Source organism: Nothoprocta perdicaria, unplaced genomic scaffold (assembly GCF_003342845.1).
Source record: "Nothoprocta perdicaria isolate Ctin4 unplaced genomic scaffold, notPer1 scaffold_62, whole genome shotgun sequence".
Lineage (NCBI taxonomy): Eukaryota > Metazoa > Chordata > Aves > Tinamiformes > Tinamidae > Nothoprocta > Nothoprocta perdicaria.
In genome coordinates, this window is record NW_020455888.1 from 2,786,827 (window position 1) to 2,807,163 (window position 20,337).

Sequence of the window (20,337 nt, forward strand, 5' to 3'; positions counted from 1 at the left end):
TGATTGACATGGATGCAAACAAGAATTTTGCTTAAAGATTTGTGGCCCCAAGTTTTTCAAAGACTACATGAAAAGCAATCACTTCTGCTGTAATGGATTTTAGTTACAATAAAATTTCCACTAATATTTCTAATTGCACCCGAGAGAGTTAYTTAAATGTTATTTAAATGTTGTGAAACTCCCAGTGAAGTAGTGTACCAGTGTAATGGTGTAGCATGTTATGGCTATGACTTTCTTAATCTACAGAAAGACAAGAGGTTTCCAGATATGATTCATTTGTCAATAAATATATGTTTCCTAACTTGTGCAAAATTGGATTGTTTCTTACAATGTTTATTAGACTATACATATGTACACTGGTGAAATGTTTTTGCTATAGGCATATAAGTAGTCTGAATGCTAAAATTTTTATTTTTGAACTGTCAAAAAAGAAACCCATCTTCTAAGCACTCAGAGAAGCAGGCTCACAAACAGCGAGCCATAAATGGCCACTGACTACTTTTCTCAAAGGCCTGTTTTTCTAAAAGGATAGCCATATAATCACTTAGCAGTGACTTCTTATGCGTAGAAGAGTAAAAAACTGGAACACCGGTTCAGAGATTAGAACAGAGAAATCTTTCGATATTTTACGTGAAATACATTTATTAAGTGATCAGACAATCTTCAGGGAGATGTATAAGTATGTTGATTTAGAACCATCACCTTTTGTTTATATATTACATTCAGATTCTTACCAGAGTGCCACTCTGTGTGCCACTCACTCTTCCTGTTTCATACTCAGTCCTTGGAGCACTTTTCAGACAAACAACTCCCATCYAGCAAAATATTTTCTAGAAAGCAATGTAAAGGTTGTAATACATGGACAAGCAGCTAACAACTTGTAAGCCACTGCAAGAGCAATGCAAATATATTCCATAGGAAATTAATTCCAAAATGTTCATCCTATTATTCTGAACTGTAACATAACTACCATCATAACATCTGTACTTTTAAATCATGAGATCACTTSCAGAAAAACTGCAAGAGCAAAGTTCCTCTTACATAGTTAATCTTGTACACCCCATCTCATTATAAAGGTAGTCATTTGCCTAGAAGTGATTTCTTATTTAAAAAAAAAAAAGGCAGGATAAAGGAATGTTAATCATATTTATTACAGCTACTTCTAAAGACTAATGAAAATTGAAGTTCCATTATGTTGGGCAGAACATGAACAGAGAACAGTAAAAGGTCCCAGATTAAAAAACTTACAGTCTAAACAGATAAGACAGACAGCACAGGGGAAAAGTTCACACACAGCACAAACAGCAGCACTGTGCTAAATGCAGCAGCAATCCCATTTTGGGGGCAGCTTTTACTTGCAAACAAAATGGAAGGAGACCCCGAGTAAGGACGGCAGATGAGGGGAACGGGAAAGGAGCACATGAAGTAAGCAAATACCAAAGCAGAAGTGAAGGGGTCAGAATGGAAGGGAAAAGTGGAGCAAACAGTCCCTGAGCACAGGACAGGGAACAGCTAATCAAAGCTCGTCAGTGTTCTCTGGGTGGCCAAAGGTCCCCGGGCTTTTGGCTCTCACTGTTCCTGTTTGCTAGTCTCTGTCAGAGTCCTTTCTTCACTGCTTCCAGGCCTACTGCAGGAGGGTTATTCAAATTCTCAGTCTTTTTCCTATCATGATCCCCTATTAAAAGAAAAAAAAAGGATGCAGGAGGGAAATCAAGACCTCTCTCTCTTTCTCTCATTTAGGCTTTTAAAACAAAAYCATCAGGACCTGTTTAGCTCTAGTTTTTGCAAAATCCTTATTTGCAACGTGTCCATGTTCTGATATTCAGACTTCCACTTGCTAAACTCTTACTTGGCTAAGACATATTGAACAAGACACAGTTTATACAAAGCAGCAGCGAAGGTTTGGTCAGTGTACAAAACATCATCTTTCATGGTGAACAACGAAGAGTTAAGTTAGGACTCAGAAGGGCAGCTGTATTTTCCGGCAATATATAGCCAGGTAGAAATATTCTAACCACTCACAGTAAACTGTACTTTTTCCAGTATTAATCTACTAAGATAGGCTTATATTAGAGAGAATTTTATCACGTTTGTTACAAAAATGTCGATCATTTGGATCCTGCAAGACAGCTACATGTGTTATCAGCATAAGGTAGATTTGCCCACAAAGGCAAACTGAACCTGCATAACTACTGTGGCACCGCTTATCATGCAGACCCTGTGGAAGAGGGTAAAGGAATCAAAATGAAAACTTTTTCTTGCCCTGGTATAGCATCTTCACACGAGGTGTTTATGCAGGCATAGCAATAGCAACACAGTTAAAAGCAATTTCTGGAATGGGGCCAGCCCTCCTAGGTTATTTCCTCCTATATGGAAATATGCTGTCAATACACGCTGTTTGATTTTGAGACGGTTATATTCAAACCAGGAGGAAAGAGGGTTGCTACTTAAATCACAGTGGTAGAGACCAAGTACTGGCAAGAAGCACGGATGCAGAAAGCACTGCTCTGTTTAGACAAAGCCTTAAAAAGTCTTGTGTAAAGTACAAGTATACAGTGCAAGATAGCTGCAATACTCCTAGCACAGCTAGGGCTTTAGAATACTAATTCTTAACTTAAAAAATAATCCCTCCTGTGCAACTCCCAGAACACGATCAACCTTTGAAATGTTAATGGAATTACTAGAAACAAACCATACTTTGAATAGCGGCCAGATTTTGTCAGGAGTTCAGCTGATGAGAGTTTTCTGTGTGCCACTATTCTTTTCAAAATATCCTTTCTTTCAAAAATGACTTGCTTCAGCAACAACTCTGTAATAATTTGGAATCTGGGCGAAAACACTTGATCCTGACAAAGTGTAGTGTGTGTTTTGGCTTGAAACATATACGGAAAAGCATCAGCCACAGTGGAGCTCTGGAAATGACCACTGCTTTATCTCTATCTTCTCAATGAAAATAACAGGCAAGTGGCTGTCTAAAAAAATTCCTTTAGCTCAGTTGCACAAGAGCGTTTCCACCACTATCTTCTTTATTTGGCTGTTTCAAACATCATCTCCAAATTCTGACTGTGCTGTTACAGTAACCCTTTCTGCTTCTACAGGAACTAACTCTAGTTTCTGCCACAAGGATTTCCTAAAGGAGAAATAGCTAAGAAATGTTTAACTAATACATTGCCCTCAGGGCAATGTGAATGGCAGCTCACAGGCTACTGGGTTAAGGCACTAGAATTATGTGATAAAACAAAGCTGCATTGTTCCTCCTTCTTTATTGCTTGTACTACAACAGCATCCAAAATAGACCCAACATAAACCTATACATGCAGAGATAGAAATCCAGTAACTGCAAGAAAGTTATAATGTCTGAGTCAAGAAAGTTTACCCATTGCATTTCCTTAAACCAGGAAAACTATGCCAAGCATGGAAGGCTTTCTTTTTTTCCCCTCGGGTTTTTTTTTTTTTTTGCTATCTCCTATTCTCCCTTTTTCTTCCCCCAACCCCAGACACTCTCCAATCTCCAAGAAATAACCTAGAGAGCACATTGAAAGCATTGGTAAATGTACCAGTTATAAAATATATATTTTGCGTAACAATCAGAGATGGATCTGTGTTGCAAACCACTTGGCCAATCTAAGTAAGAACAAATACATATATATATATATATATATAAAATCCTTGTAATAGTAACAATGTACCATAAGTACAAGAGAAATGCGTATCTCTATAGAAAATCTTGTTAAGTAAACAAGATATAGCTATATAGAGGATCATCTCATTATAAGAGTTAACAGAACATTTAAGCTCCAAACAGCAAAGGCAGTCTACARTATATGACACTTCCTTAATGCTATAGAACTCCGTATTGAAAGTAACTTTACCTGAAGTATTTGTTACCTACAGAAAGCATTATGAAGGCTGCACATGTAGCAGGAATGTCATAAATTTTCGCTGTTACTTTCACTGTTCATTTTGAGATGTGCTGGTTTAAGCTATGTGAAAATTTGTCCTCCTTTTTTCCCCCTCACAGTTGTATACAAGAACTCTTTTTTTTCTTTCTTTCTTTTATATATATATATATACACACACACACACACACACACACACATATATATATATATATCCCCAAACTGGAATCTACAGCTGGAATTTTGGTTATATCTAGCCCATTAAACAAAGCAGGATGGCAATTCACTCTACACAGTACTTATCTCTGGGGCCCATCTTGTAACCCTGGGGCACTAAGATACTATTCATTACCCCATGTTATGTGAAGGAGAATCATAGAGAAAAGGCTGGAAGGTGAGAAGGCTTATGACCAATGTCTGCCCTATGAAGTGGTCCAGTAGGAAGTTAGTATACGGTGAGCTGAAATTAAAGAGGCTCTAAAAATGGAGGTGGAGAAAGGAAACAGTAGCAGAAACAGGTTAGGCTCTCAAATAAGCACCCACACCTGGTACTTAAAAGCAGAAAGCTGTGCCAAGACAAGCATGGCTTAAAGAATCACAAGTGTCTTCACTGACAAGCTAGGTAGTAACTCAGTTCTGGAACAGTTGTAAAAACAACTGGTAGAACTTGGTGAATAGACAGGTCTCTAAACCACAGAGTTTATCTAGCTGCAAGATGAAATATTTTTCTCCTTAAATATAAGAGGGTGATTAATATAACTGCAGCAGTTGTCCCTTTTGAGGTACCATATGGATAAATATGTTTGCTCCATCTTTGGAATTACTTGTCCCGATCAGTGGGTGCTGCTAAACCAAGCAAGCAGGGACCTGTACTGTCTGAYGTACACAGTAATGGTAGAATAATGAAGCTCAGCTTCGAGGCACTACGTAGGTTTTATCATCCCTTCTTGAGAAGCATGACAGGAATAAGATATCTTCTCTTAGAAGATCCTGAAACCACCATAGTTAGGCTGTAGATTGGGCAGAATAGTCTCATTCTTCAATAAATAAATAAAATAACCTACTAGCCCAATATACAGCACTAAAAGAGTGGGATCCAAAGGCAGTTTAAGCTGGATTCTGCCCAGCTTAAAAGACAATTTTAAATTAAAGACAACACCTTTTTTGGCTTAGCTCTCAGAAGAGTATTATGATGGAAACAAAAATCTGCATATTATGTTACTTACCTTAGGGCCTAACATTCAATCTTCTGGGCAATGAGCCCTCTGCTTGGACGTTCTCAGACCATAAGCCCCAGGAAGGCAGAATATGTCTCTGAGACAGGAGAGAAGCTGAATGAGGTAAAAAGAGGAAGGGAACAAAGATGGTCCTTAATAATAAACTCCAAAATATTAATGTGTTAAGCATAAAAAGAGCTATGTGCACAACTTACAAATGTTCAGCTATCGTGTTTCCAGGTTAGAATACTAATGGCACATACTTATCTACAATGATATGAACTGCATCTAAAAAGATGTCCCTTTTCTCCAAAACTGAGGATGCTGCCCTTGAAGTGGTATTTTACTAGTTTTCATTAACTCTTAGTAATTGTTACTSAGATTTTATATTTCAAGTAGTACATAAATTTGGCCCTAATTGTTTATACACCTATGACAAGAATTACGGGAATTACTGAATTGGCTGGAGGAGGAACAATTTTACACCATCACTGGAGACATTTAATATCTTTCAACTTACAACAAATACTGTGATATTTGCTGATGATATTTGATGGTATTTGTGCTGTGATAAACTTAAGACAAATGGGTGGTATTTCTTCAGCTTAGTTAACTAAATTAATGAACTACAATAAACAAACTCATATCTTTATATCTTTTTTACCCCACTGGTTGGCTGGAGAAGTTTTGTTTGCTTTCTTAAACCAGATGATCAATTATTTGATACATGTGTTCCTYTCACAGTCTATATTCCATATAGAACCGAATATAAAAAAAATCCTAAACATCTCACTGATGACAAAACTTAAGTATTTTTAAAAAGCATCACATGCATTTCATGTTGCGTTGTAGCCTCTCTTTTCTTAAAGTACCTTCCCCCCCCCCTTCTTGATTTTCATCTCAAATTATTGATCTTTTACAGCATCTACTCCTTGCCTTGCAAAGGGAGGACTTTGGGCAATTAAGCAAAGGCAGATGCAGATGCTGATGGCTGTAACAATTCACCTTCTCAATGCTTGTCTGTCCTTCTGAGCTGTCTCCATTTGCTACTGAGGTTGCAGTATCTTCCACACAATTGTACGTTACAAAAATGCACACAAAAAAGTAAAACAGCATCAATTCAAGGCGACTTTAAGGCTCTAGGTTACAAGTTACACTGGGGTGTTGCACAAAGAATGGAGGTGCCCCTTCCTTGGGGAACAGGGTGACTGACTGGATCAAGAAAAACTAAGTTAGTCATGGGATATGTACAGCCCCTAACACCTTTCAATATGGAAGTTGATACTGCTGAATTTTGCAAAAATTACCAAAATACATCAGTCTTTGAAAAATGGAAGTTACAGTAGCTGAACTAGAATCTCACTCATAGATACACACTGGAAAAACAGATAAAAAGCTGCTAGGAATAGAACTAGACAGTCCTGTGCTGGTAAGGAAGTCCTCTTTAGAAACAGTATTGCTGAAGCACTAGGCAAATAGGTAATGCTCAAAACGTAATCAACAAATGCTCTCAAAATACAAATAAATTGTTTTAAAGGTAATAGGAAAATATGTATAGTTTAAGTTGCATCCTTTGCTACTTAATTATCAAAATTAAAAAAAAAAAGAAAAAAGAAAAAAAATCTCTAAGTTCCTCCTCCAAATAAGTTTTTACTTAAAACTGTAGCTTGGGGGTCCCCACTATCAGTTTGTTCTGAGATTTTCATCCCACTGAATGTCATAGACCTGGTATTTCATGCATGGGATCTAAAAAAAATGAAATAAAAATAACTTAGTGATGACTTAACTTTGCCTCAGTAAAGATAAACCAGTCTTTATCCCCACTCAGGTCAACTCATTGATCTCGGGGAAAACATATTTAGAAAGCAGAGCTGAACACTCGCACTTTTGAAAGATAAAAGAAAAAATATCGGAACAGGATGCATGATAACAGGCAAGTATTTTTGAAGATGGGTATGCTTTCACTATTGAAATTACTTTTAACTGCTCTCTGAGATAACAATGTCAAAGATCTTACCTTCTTATTCTTTTGATATGCGATTTTTATTCATTCTTTTGATATGCGATTTTATTCATTCTTTTGGGAAGAACTTTGTCCACGTACTGAAGATTGTGTTAGGTACAATAATATTTTTGCTGAATGATTCAGGAAAAAAATACACATACATATATAAATATACACGATTTTCTTGATAACTGTACTTTTGACACCATAAGCTATATTGCTGTATCATAGTGAACTTGGTTTATGTTTTATTCTTGTCTTACTTTGGCTTCTACTGTGTTCATAACAGTTTGCCTTCGTGTGTATCAAAAATCCACTCTTATCAAAAGGAAAATCTTAATAAACTAATTAATTACTATTAAATAATAAATACTTATTTTCTAAGTATTTAAATAATAATAAGTCAAATACATTATTTGCTCAGATTTCATAGTGTTGTTGCATTTATAAATAGCATTTTTGTAATGATTTTGGTGGACCTTATTCCTATACTTATTGCAAAATACAAACAGGATTTAAGATGCATCTCCAGGATGAACTCTCCTTGTGATGATTTTACTGAAATGCATTTCAATTTTTACAGTTTCAGTGAAGCAAATCTCTTTTTTACTGAGTCTTGTTTGTACTTGAACTTGTACTTGGAACTTACAGTCCAAAATCTTTCTTAACTAGTTTCTAATTTTCAGTCATCCATTACAYTGATAAAGCATTTAAGACATTACATTTTTTTCTTCTAAATATAAAAAGCCGAACATAAGTGTTYGCATTAAGAACAGCACTGTTCTTTCTCTGCCAGTGTACTTTTTAGGCATCACTGTTGCCCCAGGATGACGCTGACATACAGCTAAGCACCTGCACAAAAACATGCACTACAGAAACCTCCATTTCAGGAGTCAAAAGATATGACAGTATCAAATCTTAAAAGTCTGGTACTTAACATGCTGTGGGCTTGTTAGCAAGACAAATGCTATTGTTAAGGCTTTTCAGTTAATATATGTACCCATAAAGATATATTTTAATGTATGAAAGTGATACAGTAATTTAGCTACAAAGCACACTCACGTCATAAGAGGGTTTTAGATTTAGGTGCATCCCTGGCAAACTATACTCTGCAACTCTRATATGAAGAAACTTACTATTGTTCGCAGATTATCCCTTTTTTTGACTGATGGCTGGAACACCAAACCCATAAAGAGTTAGAAAATTCCCACAGCGCACAATGAAAGCAAAGGGAAAGAAATTCAAGCACCTTTCTAAATATTCATAAATATTTTACTATTCTGCTGCCAACACTTCTCATTGCATATACATTACATACAGTGCTCATATAGAATACTACTACGACYATTTGTAGTATAAACTTACTTGAGTGAAAGTCACTATTATGTTAGAAATGTTTTATAGATGTCTAGAGTAATAAATACGTCATGTATAGCAACAATTCACTTAAAAAAAATCCAGATCCAATCCATATCACGCCAAAATTTAAGCATCCAAAAATCTTGACAGAAAAGCACAATTCACAAGATTTTTTAAAAAACACAATTCACAAGATTTTTTAAAAAACAGAAAATATGAAGATGTTCCAAGATGTGAAAACATGACTCTTACTTCCTCCTTTTTTTCCCCTCTCTGTGCTTTGAAATCTAATTATTAACTCTAACATCAGCAGTAACTACTCTGCCATAGCAAAATATTGAATATGGGAAACACAGAAACAGAGAAGAAAAAAGCAGAAAAATAATTCTTAGCAATTGAAGAACTGTGCCATTATGAAGAGATGATAATCTCCACTCTCACCAGGTAGCCCAAGCATTAGAAGTTATACTAAAATCACTTCCTAGACAACAGTTTCCTTCCATGCATCCCGTGGGTGTTCATGCTACGACGTGTGCCCTTTCATCTGTCAAAGGACCAACACAAAGGCTGACAGGCCCCAACACGACACTGCATGTATGCTAATTTAAACAAAATACCCACATCACTAACAAATAAGCATAATTAAAAAAYAACAGACAAAGCACTTACCTGGACTTGACAAAGCACCTCGTTGCTGCATCAGTACCATTTCCCAAATGAAGGCTCTGCAAATAAGCTAACCTTCTTCAGACCATTATTCTGTGGCACAGGCTCCTCCAAATGGCAGAATGAATGTATTGCCATTACTGCAAAGCACAGACAATCCAAAGAAAGAACTGAAAGAGAAAAAGCCGCTTCATTTTAGTTATTCAAGCTTACTGTAAAAACTTCATTTAGCTTTTCAGAAGTCTTGTTACTTGTAAATAAAATTTTAGAACAAACGGAGGAAATATGTAAGCACTAATTCATAAAGTTAGTATAAATTACTGTTGTAATTCAACTGGATGGACAGTTAATGTAATATGAGCAGAAATGCTCCACTACAGAACTTTCATTTATGTTACTCAAGCATCATTAGGATAATCTTAGGGTTGTTTCTTTTATAGTGTGTACTCTGAGAAGAGGTTTTCCTACAAGGCATCTTTAACAATACACGTTTCCACAGAACAYGTTAATTTAGAAACATCTCTAAGTATTTCAAGGTCATGCTTTCCCCTRCAAGTTATTTTGTAACTGTAAAAATAAATGCTAGCATCTCCAAATTTAGTTCCTCACAACTTTCTCTAATGTTATGGAATATATATAACATTTTATCTTGGATACTTGCTTTAGGATAAGATTAATCACTTTGAAGACAGAAACCTAGAATCACTATTTGCTGAACGTCTATTCTGGTAACAGATCCAATTTGAACAGATTCAACCCTTTTCCTGCTTCTTGTCCTTGTGCGACATCATTCTTTGCACAGATATATTTACTTACGGAGCTGCTCAGCAAGCCAACTGGAGGAACTAACTTGCAATACAAATGTTGCTTTTTTCACAGACTCAGTTTTTAAGTCAGGATTAAATCTCCGATCCAGGTCACTGCATCTCAACACAAACAGCTGTGCAAATACAACAGAAGGGAAATGGGAAGAACAAGAGTAGGTAGCTAATCACAGCTACCATTGCCAGCACCTCTGGAAACACTATTTGTCACCGACGGCCAACTTACAAGGTAGATCAACTTTGCTGCTGCAAGTCATAGAAAGGTGTCTCAGCACTGGTTTTCTCTTCATGTCCATTCCTGCATCAAAACTCACCACCACCTCCAATACCCCAAAGTCAGTGCTTCAGGATCACCCCAGAACAATTTGGTGCACAGTTTAAAAAAAAATAAAAAATATTAAGAAAAAAAAAGTTGATATTTAAATAATGATCTGGAATCAACTGCACACTGAGAGTGAACATATGAATATATATGTGGCTGTGCCTTTCTTTTCCATTACCAACAGAAGCAAGTTAGATGCCACAACCACCAGTTAAACAGCTAAAGATGCTAGAGATTAACGTTGTTTCATACCCCTAGCTAGATTTTGCCTGACTCTTTGCACTTGAATCCTCTAATGGACTTCATCCAAATTTATCGAAACAGAAGATTCAAGCCATTTACAGCTTGAATAAAGATTCAAACAATTCAAAATTTCAAGTGCTAGGTAGATAAACAGACAAGAAAAATCCACAAGCTGTCCCTGCTGAATTAAAGGCTGCARTGTAAGCCCACGCATTATCAGAGAAACACACACAAATGTGCACCTTAAATATCCCTGCTGCACTTGGTGCKTGTAATTACCTGCAAGGTGCAACTACAATGGATGTTAAATGGATGTTAATGGATGTTAAAATGTTAAATACAGACTTTTTTTCCTCACATGCACGCAAACACAATYGGCCTTTTACAAATCAATAATTGTGAGGTTTCCTCCCTCACCACCAATTCACCTAAAAGACCAAATAACTAAAARAAATGAGAACAGTAAAGCAGGTATCAGCAGGTGCAAGTTTTAGTTGAACCCAGGAATTCAATCAACATATGTTTTAGCAATGGATCATGCTACTGTTCAATCATATACTATTTCTAAAGTAATGGCAAGGACCATTCATCCTAAAATGCATTTAAAAATAATTATTAAATTCAAATAATTTTGGCAACATCTACATATATTCAGAACTACATAGCAAGTTCTCTCTATCTCCCTTCTTTTTCATCTCCTTCTTTGAAGTATAGTAATGCCACCTCACACTCCAAGTCTTCACTTTTGAAATCTTTTATGGCATTTCAGAGCAGTACGGTGGGTTGTAAACCATTCCAYGGTTTTCTTTCAAACTCCAGTCATTATTGTTATCAGTTTATCAATGACATCTTCTGGGATGCACCATTTCCCTTACAAGGTTCATCCAGATCAGGGTGGTCTCTACAAGCCTTCCTTACTCAGACTGCTAATACGCACCAATGTTTTTGCTGYTATAACCTCAGTGCTGGCAGCACCTGAAAGTGTCTGAATACACTTACAGACTTCATACATCTCACTTAACTACGCATAAAGCATCAAACTTTCAGGCACTCTGGTCTGCATAAGCTACAGCAGCAAAACTAAATAAACTATATTCCATCAGATGTGAAGGAACTGAATTTAATGTACAAAAATGAATAGTGCATTTCTCTTACTGTCTTAAATTTGGGTCAAATTTGCATCTCCACACTGTACAACACGATGCAATGAATAAAAATATTTGCAGCAATTTGCCAGGACTTAGTCTATTTCATTTAAACAAATAAATAGAAGAACTGTTTGCACAACTGAAGTGGGTTAATCACAGACTCATTCTGCACAGAAAGGATCTGCGAGGTCATCTAGTTCAAACTGCAGCTCAAAGCAGGGTCAATATCCAAATACTAATTAATGATACAGGCCATACTCTTAACCTTGCTGGCCACTAATCACACATAATCCTTAATCAGAGCTACTCAACTGACTGATGGGATTACTCCTGTGCAGAAAGGTTTGTGGCACCACTTGTTCACCACACATATTCACAAGTACTTCACTGTTGCTCCCAACTATGCCTGTGAACAGTATCATGTTAAACATCTTTCGAGCAGGCACTTTGGAGAGCAATTTTGGAAGCAAGCCAGCTATACACGAGTAGATTTTGGTACACGAGAACAGGATGGAGCAGAGTAGAGAGCAGACGACCATTAAGCCAGACAAGAAACACAGAGCTGGGTCCTGGTTCCAGTTTTGTTTCAAAGATTGACAATGATAGGGTAAAAGTCATGATTTGAGAGATATTTACACAGCTGAAGAAACTGCAGGCTCTTAGTACCAGTGCCACCAATCATCCATGCCAGTAACTGAATCTCAACAAAATAAATTTGGGAACCTCTGTTTTTGTCCTGTGGTTTTATTTTGATCCTCTAAGAGTAACCTGATAGGGATTTCCATTCTACTCAGTTTTACATCTTTTTCTTTCATGCATGAAGAAATAATTCACCACAGTACAGCATTACTTATCAAAAAAGATCAAAAAATAATCTAAAAAATAACCCTAAAGAGTTAAACATATTTACAAAAGTCATGATTATCAAAAAAAAAAAAAACAAAACAAAAAAAACCCACACCCAAATTACATGAGAAAGCTACCTTACTAACATCCTTCTGTTCCAAAGAATTGTTACTGTATGTCATCATCTATGCTAAAAGGTGATACATTAACTCTACTATACTAAATAGAAACAAAAATTCATCTTGTAAGCAATGTTTTTAGAAGTTATTAATTGCTATTATAACTTCAGATATTAAATACAACTTATTTAAAAATAATTTAATGCAACCAAAAGAGTAAAGAAGGCTTTATTTGGTTAACTTCTTAGGACTTTATGGTCATTTATACAATAAAGTGCTCACCCTCAATATATCAGGAATGCTCTTTAAATGATTACAACAGTAGTAAGAAACTAGCAGCAGCAAGACACATAGTGATTAGTTCTACACTTTAGCAGATTTGATAGTGCTCTAAGAGGGTATTTTAAAACATCAGCAGCTTAAAAGATTTTCAACATATGCTTGAACTATTCGACAGTTCAGGACATTATTTGTCCACCCTCCCAAGCATTCACTGATCACCATTACTGTGAACAGGATGCTAGGCTGCATTGAGGGTCTGTCTCGATTTGATCATACGCACCAGGTCTTAAAGTACAGTGTAATGCAAGAAATCTTATTTGCAGTTTTCCAATAAATAAATGGGAGAGAGACTTTTCAATAAACTTTTCTGCCACATATAAGATGCATCACGTGATGCATCAGCCACAGTCATGAAAGAGCCACAGTTAGAAGATGAAATATGAAGCTACTGCTGGATTTTGAGTGCAAATAACATGAAGTAATGATGTTACACACATCTTCATACAGCAGTCTGCAAATTGGTCTGACCACTAAATTCTGCCTGTAGTCCTAAGCAAGAGCAGAAGTGACAGCCCTGAACACAAGTGTGAGGCAGCCCTGCTGCTGAACAGCAAGGGGAAACTGAGCAAACGAGAGGGAGATCACAGGGATGCATAAACTGAGAGTATCTTCAACAAACAAATTTCAAGCTTAATATCAACTTTGTTTTAGAGCTATGTTGTTAATAATAATAATAATTATTATTATTTGCTTTTATTGAAGCCAAATAACTATTCTATTAAAAGATAGTTTTGAATGGATAGCAGGCTCTAGGTGCAAGGGGTTTGCTTTCTGATGGTGAAGAAACACATATGTTCTTACAGTAACCATCAGCAACCAGCAAAATGATATAAGCAGGCCAGCAGTCAGCAAAGAATCTGGCCCTGTGCTTTGGCTAATGATTTTATAATATCCATTTCAGAAAGAAAGAAATCCCTTTCTCTGTTAAAATATTACAATGCAATAGCCAAGGGATACTGCACGGGTAGTTTAAATTCAGTAATGTTTGTAGTAACAATATTCCAGTCTGTGGACTCAAAGCTAGTTATGAAAAGACAATAAGGTTTACATTTGGAGTAATCTTGACTCTATAACAGACAAAAGTATCAAAGCTATGATTATTTTAACTGTAAACCTTTTTGCACCTTTTGCAATATTTTTATTATATATATATATATAGAGTACTTATGTATGTATTTAAAGTACTTATGTAAGTGTATTTAAAAATGTATAATTAGCATATTTCTGTTACAGTTTCAAAAAGATGCTTTGCAGTTTTAGATTTTATTCCTCCTTTGTTAGCTTTAAATAAATAAAGTAAAATAAAAGCCAAACAAACCCTGAGAAATGAAACCTTCAGAGCGAAAGTCTTCAGATGGCACCTCCCACTCCCTGTGCAACTTCTCAGGGAGCAGCACGCAGTGACAGTCTGGCTAGGAGTCATCTGCCAAAGGGAATGGGATTTGCATGCACAAATACTCCTAGAACACACACATGAATAGCACAGGCTCTCAGCCTGAACACAGTCTTTTAACTAGAATATTATTTTTCCCAGTGCTCATAATTACTTTCATAATTACTTTCCAGATAAGGCTTTCTGATACAAGTGTTGTTCTCAAAGAGTAATTCTTAAGACTCACTCATTTTAGAGTGTTTTCCCTCTCTCTTTATATTATGTATAAAGTCTCCACATAGTAATTTTATTCCTCATATTTAAAAATCCTACCCCTCCTTCCAAAAGGAAGGCTGGGGGGGAAGGGTGTTGTTCTATATCCCCCACACTATTATGCTACATGCTCAACTCAGGCCAAAAGGCTTCAGCCATGGGAAGTATTCATTCCAGATATGTGTTCTAGAAAGGTAATAATGCATGGAAACAAACTAATATTTAAATTGTTTTAGAATCTTTACCGAGGAAGCAATTATGAAGTCTATAAATAGTTGAAAATAGTTGAAACTAGAGACCCCCTATTCAGAAAGTTAAATAGTACTGACACATAGTGTATTTGCCCGATTGGCCCAAATCAAAACAGTTTCAAAATCACATCAGAAAACCCTTCTGCTCTTCCCATGTTAACTAAAATTATTAATAATAAAAAGTTAAATTAGTAAGATCAGCAATAAACCATGCGCAAGTATGCGGTCAGTCAATTCACACTAAAACAAATTAAACAATTGATATATGTCAGAGAGATCAACATTTAAGCAAATAGCAATTCTAACTAGATCCCAAAATCATCACCAGTGCATACCTGCTCAAACCAAACCCTGGTGACTCTGGAGCTTGCATCATCTAGAAGGCCATTCTTCCTACGTGAGGACTATTTTGTTCATGCTAAATGAGGTTTTATAGTTTTGTAAGTTAAAGTCCTTAGTTTCCTCACATCTCTGTGAATTTGCATACACATGAGAAGTTCTCCTTCTATATGGAGAGGTGCATGCATGTCCGCAATCCTTCTTCAGCCCAAGCTTTACTTTATGCAATTCACATATCAGGAAGGAAAACAAGGAACACCAGCAAAGCATCCTCTGGCAGTTTTATATACTTCACAGTATTTAATACAAAGCAAAAAATGAAAAATTAATCTATTTACCCCTAATGTCAGTGAAAAGGGACAACAAAACAGGGAACGGAGGCACTGGCCAGCTTTAAAATGTTAACACCTTCAGGCCATGAATTCTAACTGATGGGAGAACCAAAGTCTAGGTCAGAGATTTTTCCAAATTTTCCACACTAACAAAAAGGAAACAAGTCTACCTCAGTCAGRCAAGATCACTCACAAGCAGCTCTCACCACAGCATCTGTTAAGCCGTGTATACTTAAAATAAAAATGTATGTTTGACAGAAGTTTAAAACAAAACAATGCATTCTAGTCAGCCCTGCGAAAAGAAAAAGTTATAATCAAAAAAGTTTTTAAAATATTACTGAAATTAAAATATAGAGCATATGTTAATTTTTATATACCTGGGTCCAGTAATCTAATCACAGCAAAGTATTGCCAGGACTAAGCAAGAGCATATGAAGAAAACTAAAATGCACAAATAAAACACCATCATATATGGCCTTCTACTTAMTGAAACTACTGAAGAACATTATTCAACATATTGCATTATTCTACCAGTTTTCACAGTCATCTGCATCAATAGAAAAAGAGCCAAAACACATGTGCTTTATTTCATGTGCTATAGAGAAAGAAAGGTGGAGTCACTTATTTTCCTCTCCTACTCATAGAAAAAAAAAAAAAAACCTCTCCGCACTAAACAGCACTAATGCATCAAAACTCAAAACCCGATAAAAATTCCTCTTTGCAAAATTATTACCGAATTTCATGGCAGCTTGTCACCAGATGGGTAAACAATTTCTCCCTCCAACAGGGGAAAACATCGCAAAACATTACCTCAAACTTCAAGACATTGCCGAAGGAATAAAAAGTACAATAGAAATAAGTACAAAAAATGGAAATATTATAACTATTATCATTATACTAGCAAATTATTTTTTACAATGCAAAGCATAAGAAGGTAAGCGTTTTATTTTTTCTCAAATCAAATCGCGAATACAGGGCATTTCCCACGACTTCCCTGGAGCCTCCCCGAGCCAGGGAGGCACCGGAGCGCCGCACTAACCTCGTGCTCCTGGAGGAACTGGGGCCAGGAGGGATTTAAGAAGCTGCAGGAAAGACCTCGGCTGTTTCAGCCTGAAACTGCCGGGGCACAAATACCGGGTGAAAGAGCCCTACATCGCATCAGCATCTGGAGACCGAAACCTCCAAAAACGGGTGCAACAAACAGCCTAAGCTACCTAATCGGGCAGTTTAAAGATAACAATAGTAATAAAAATGCCCGTGGTGGTACAACGCTCGGGTAGCGGCGAACCTGCCCGAAGCCGCGCCTCGGGGCTGGGAGAAAGGCGCTGCGCCTCAGGCCAAGCGCTCCGCAGGCGGCGCCTTACGCAGAGCCCGGCTTAGCGCCGCCTCAACCTCAGGGCGCGGAGCGGCGCGGCCTGGGCGGGCTCCGGCCCTGGGCGGGCTCCGGGCCTGGGCGCTGCAGGGGCCGCCGGCAGCGGGCTCCGCGCCGGGGCGGGCGGCGCCTCTGCCCGCCCCTCGCTCCGCCCGGCTGAGCGGCGGGAAGGGAGGAAGGAAGGAGGGAGGGAGGGAAAATCCCTGCGGCGCCGCCGCCGTTGGCTGCCGGGAGCGGGGCGGGACGGGACGGGACGGGCATGGCGGCGACGGCGCGCGCCGGAAGCTGCGCAGCAGCCGGGCCGCGCGGCGGCAGTAACGGCCGCGCAGTAACGGCCGCGCAGTAACGGCCGCGCAGTAACGGCCGCGCAGTAACGGCCGCGCAACAACGGCCGCGCAACGGCGCTGCTGCGCCTGCGCAGGAGCGGCACGCGCACGTGCGGCGCGGGGAGGCCGAGCTGGGCCGGCCGGCGCGCAGGGCCCGGCGTGTGGAGCGGAGCGGAGCGAACCGAACCGGAGCGGAGCGAACCGGAGCGGACCGGGGGGGTCGGCGCGGAGCCGCCCGCAGGTGAGAGGAGCTCTGGGGCGCCCCGGTGCCCCCGGGCTCGCCGCGGAACCGCCTCTGCGGGGCGGTTTGSAGCCTCGTGCCTCGTTCCTCGGTCGCCTGCTCCGCAGCTTGGGTGGAAACACAACGCGTTTGGCGCGTTTCTAAATGCCGACCTAGTATTTCTTGTCAATGTCTGCACCTTAGAGGTCCTTATGCTTAGGCAGCGTTGGGCAGAACGGTGTTTGATACCAGATGTATGTGATGAGATGATGAGATACCAGTGTGTGTTTCATTTTGCCTGCACAGGTTTCTGATGTCCAGTAATGACTATATGTGTATATATTTTCCTTGTGCAGCTTTTCCCTAGTGCGTGGATCACTCTGGACGTGGGGGAAAAAAGAGATAATTAAAAAAAAAAAAAAAAAGAAAAAGGCCAAGGAGGCTGTTTACACATAGGTTTATCTGGAAGCCCTGAAACACTCCCTGGGGTTGGAGCAAGGGCAGCAGTGGGGACGGTGCCAGCCAGGCAGCTGCAGCCGTGTCCAGAGCCACTGTCACTGCCACTGTCCCTGGTTAGGCACCGAGGCACCAGATCTGCTTGGGAGACCCTGGGTCTGCTGGCTGCAGCTATACTGAGCACTAATTCAAGGTATTTTTTCTATACTAGCTTTCTGTCAAAGGCCTCACCAGCAAGATGCTTAGTCCGTTTACCTTCAGTCATTTAGCAGAGGACATTTAAGATAAGGTGGAGAAGATTTTAGAGCAACAAAATAATCATATGGCTGACTAATTTACTTTACAGCATTATGCACGTTGGCTTCATCATTTTCTTYATGCTCTATTACGCTCTGTTAGGCTATTTGCAGGAAAGCATCTTGCGTTTGTAATTCTGCCTCGCATTTACGGCCTGTGGCATAGGAATAGATACTAGATGACATCGGCCGTGTCTCTTGAATGCAACACTTACAGGAATATATTTTGGGGGCCAAAGTTGTAATTTTTTTCATGTTCTGTGATTTGAACKCTAATAGTTATTAATAGTTACAGTTGGAGATTTTAAAAAAAAAGTGATTCTCATGTCCTCTTGCGTAAGCAATGCACACATTTCTAATAACAYGGTTAATGTAAATGTGTGTGGCTTCTCAGATTTAGGTTTTTTTGTCCTTATTTTGTCATTCCCCTTTGAAGAAGAGAAGGCTTACGATTTATAAGAATTTTTCTCTCGAGTGTCCCTTTAACCTCTAAATTGAGAAAGGATGTTTGCTCAGATGTAGTGTATTCACTGTTCTGCCACCTACTTACTGGAGTTCTCAACTGATTTTGTTTCACAAGACACTGAGTTCACTGTTATCAAAAGCCTTTCCATGATAAGAAGTCTCTACCTCTTCTTGKTTTTTTTTTTGTCTTCAGCCTTGTTATCTCTGAAGTTCGTCAGACCTTTCCATAAACCAGTTTAACTCATGAGAACAACAGAAAAAAGATCTGAATTTTCAACTGTTTCACGAGTTCAGTTAGCTTATGGAAAATCTGAGAAGGAAACGAACTGCGAGGTTGACGTTGCAGTAAGAAAGAGCAGAAGAGACCTCAAGGGGTTACCTGATGGATCATAAGTTACTTTAGCCTAGTAATTATACCTGATTGGCATCTTTTTTTGCATTATGTTATACAGATTTCCTTCCAACAGGAAAAAAGGGAAAGGAGCATGAATCTTTTAAAATGTGACCCAGTAAGCTTGAAAGCGAATTCCTCTCTTCTTTCTGATATTTAATACTGGTGACATATGCTGCCGCAATAAGTCACTTTAGTAGTACATAAAGCAGTCTTAGTTATCTATTTTTCTTGAAATTCTCTTATTTCTTATGCATTTAACAAAGACCACAAATAGCTTACTGTAATTTTACACATATAGAAACGTTGAGATAGAGTGGTGCCAAGTGACCTACCTACTATTGAYAGCCTCGTTTTATTTAAATGCTGGTTCTTTGTATGTGCCTGAAATAAAAAGTTGATTGAGAATGTTATAAACATCTACAAATGAATTAATTGCAGTAAGTGGTATGAGCTGCAACATTGTAATGCTGTTACTGGATGAATACATTTGGGAAGGCATTGTACATCTCGAAGCAGTATTTATACTTAAAAGGAAGAAAAATAACAGATAAGGATCATAGGAGAAAAAATGAAGGGAAGAAATACCTGCTCTCCTTTTGACAGGATAAGTAATCATTTACACAGAAATAAATATTCTTTATAAATCAAAAAAAAAAATGAAAAGAAATATTTTGCAGGTTGTTGGTGTTACTAGTGCATTCAGATATGGACAATAGTTTTGTATTTGTACAATGAGAAATCACCTAAATACATAGATGTGTATATTCTCTGGAGAGATGAGACTACAGCGGGTGAAGGAATTGCATAAAAGTTCCCTGAACATGTTAGAAACATCTTACTAGCTATAACATAAAGAACAATGTCATTCTGTGCTTTAGAGTGGTTGGCATTTGCAAAAGTTTAATGTTACATTAAAAAGTCAAATTCTGAACTAGATTAAATATGTGATAACAGAGTTGCTGCACTGCAGTAGTGTGATTGGCACTGTGTGAACAACTACAGAACTTGGCTTTGCTTTATAGTGCAGAACTACACAGTTTGAGCTAATTCTTTAGGTTTTACCTTGAGTGAATGTGAGACCTTGTTGTTTCTTGTACACCTTCCAACTTTAAAAAACAATCATGTTCTCTAAGGAGGTTTATATGTGTTGATAAACCTTAGATAAACCTTTTGTTCTTATCTGCCATTATAACTATTAATTTTAGAAGTCCCAATATTCCACCTTTTCATCTTGCAGCCTGTGTTATTCTG

The 20,337-nt window shown here is 38.2% G+C and overlaps 1 long non-coding RNA gene across 1 annotated transcript; it reads right to left on the reverse strand.

Moving 5' to 3' along the window:
• Window positions 1–729: 729 nt before the first annotated feature.
• LOC112956338 lies at window positions 730–16,826 on the reverse strand. Its single transcript, XR_003251033.1, has 5 exons — window positions 16,597–16,826; window positions 9,150–9,316; window positions 7,134–7,252; window positions 5,126–5,230; window positions 730–830 (listed from the first exon to the last, which is right to left on the reverse strand). It is a non-coding gene; the product is annotated as an uncharacterized LOC112956338 (long non-coding RNA).
• Window positions 16,827–20,337: the final 3,511 nt, after the last annotated feature.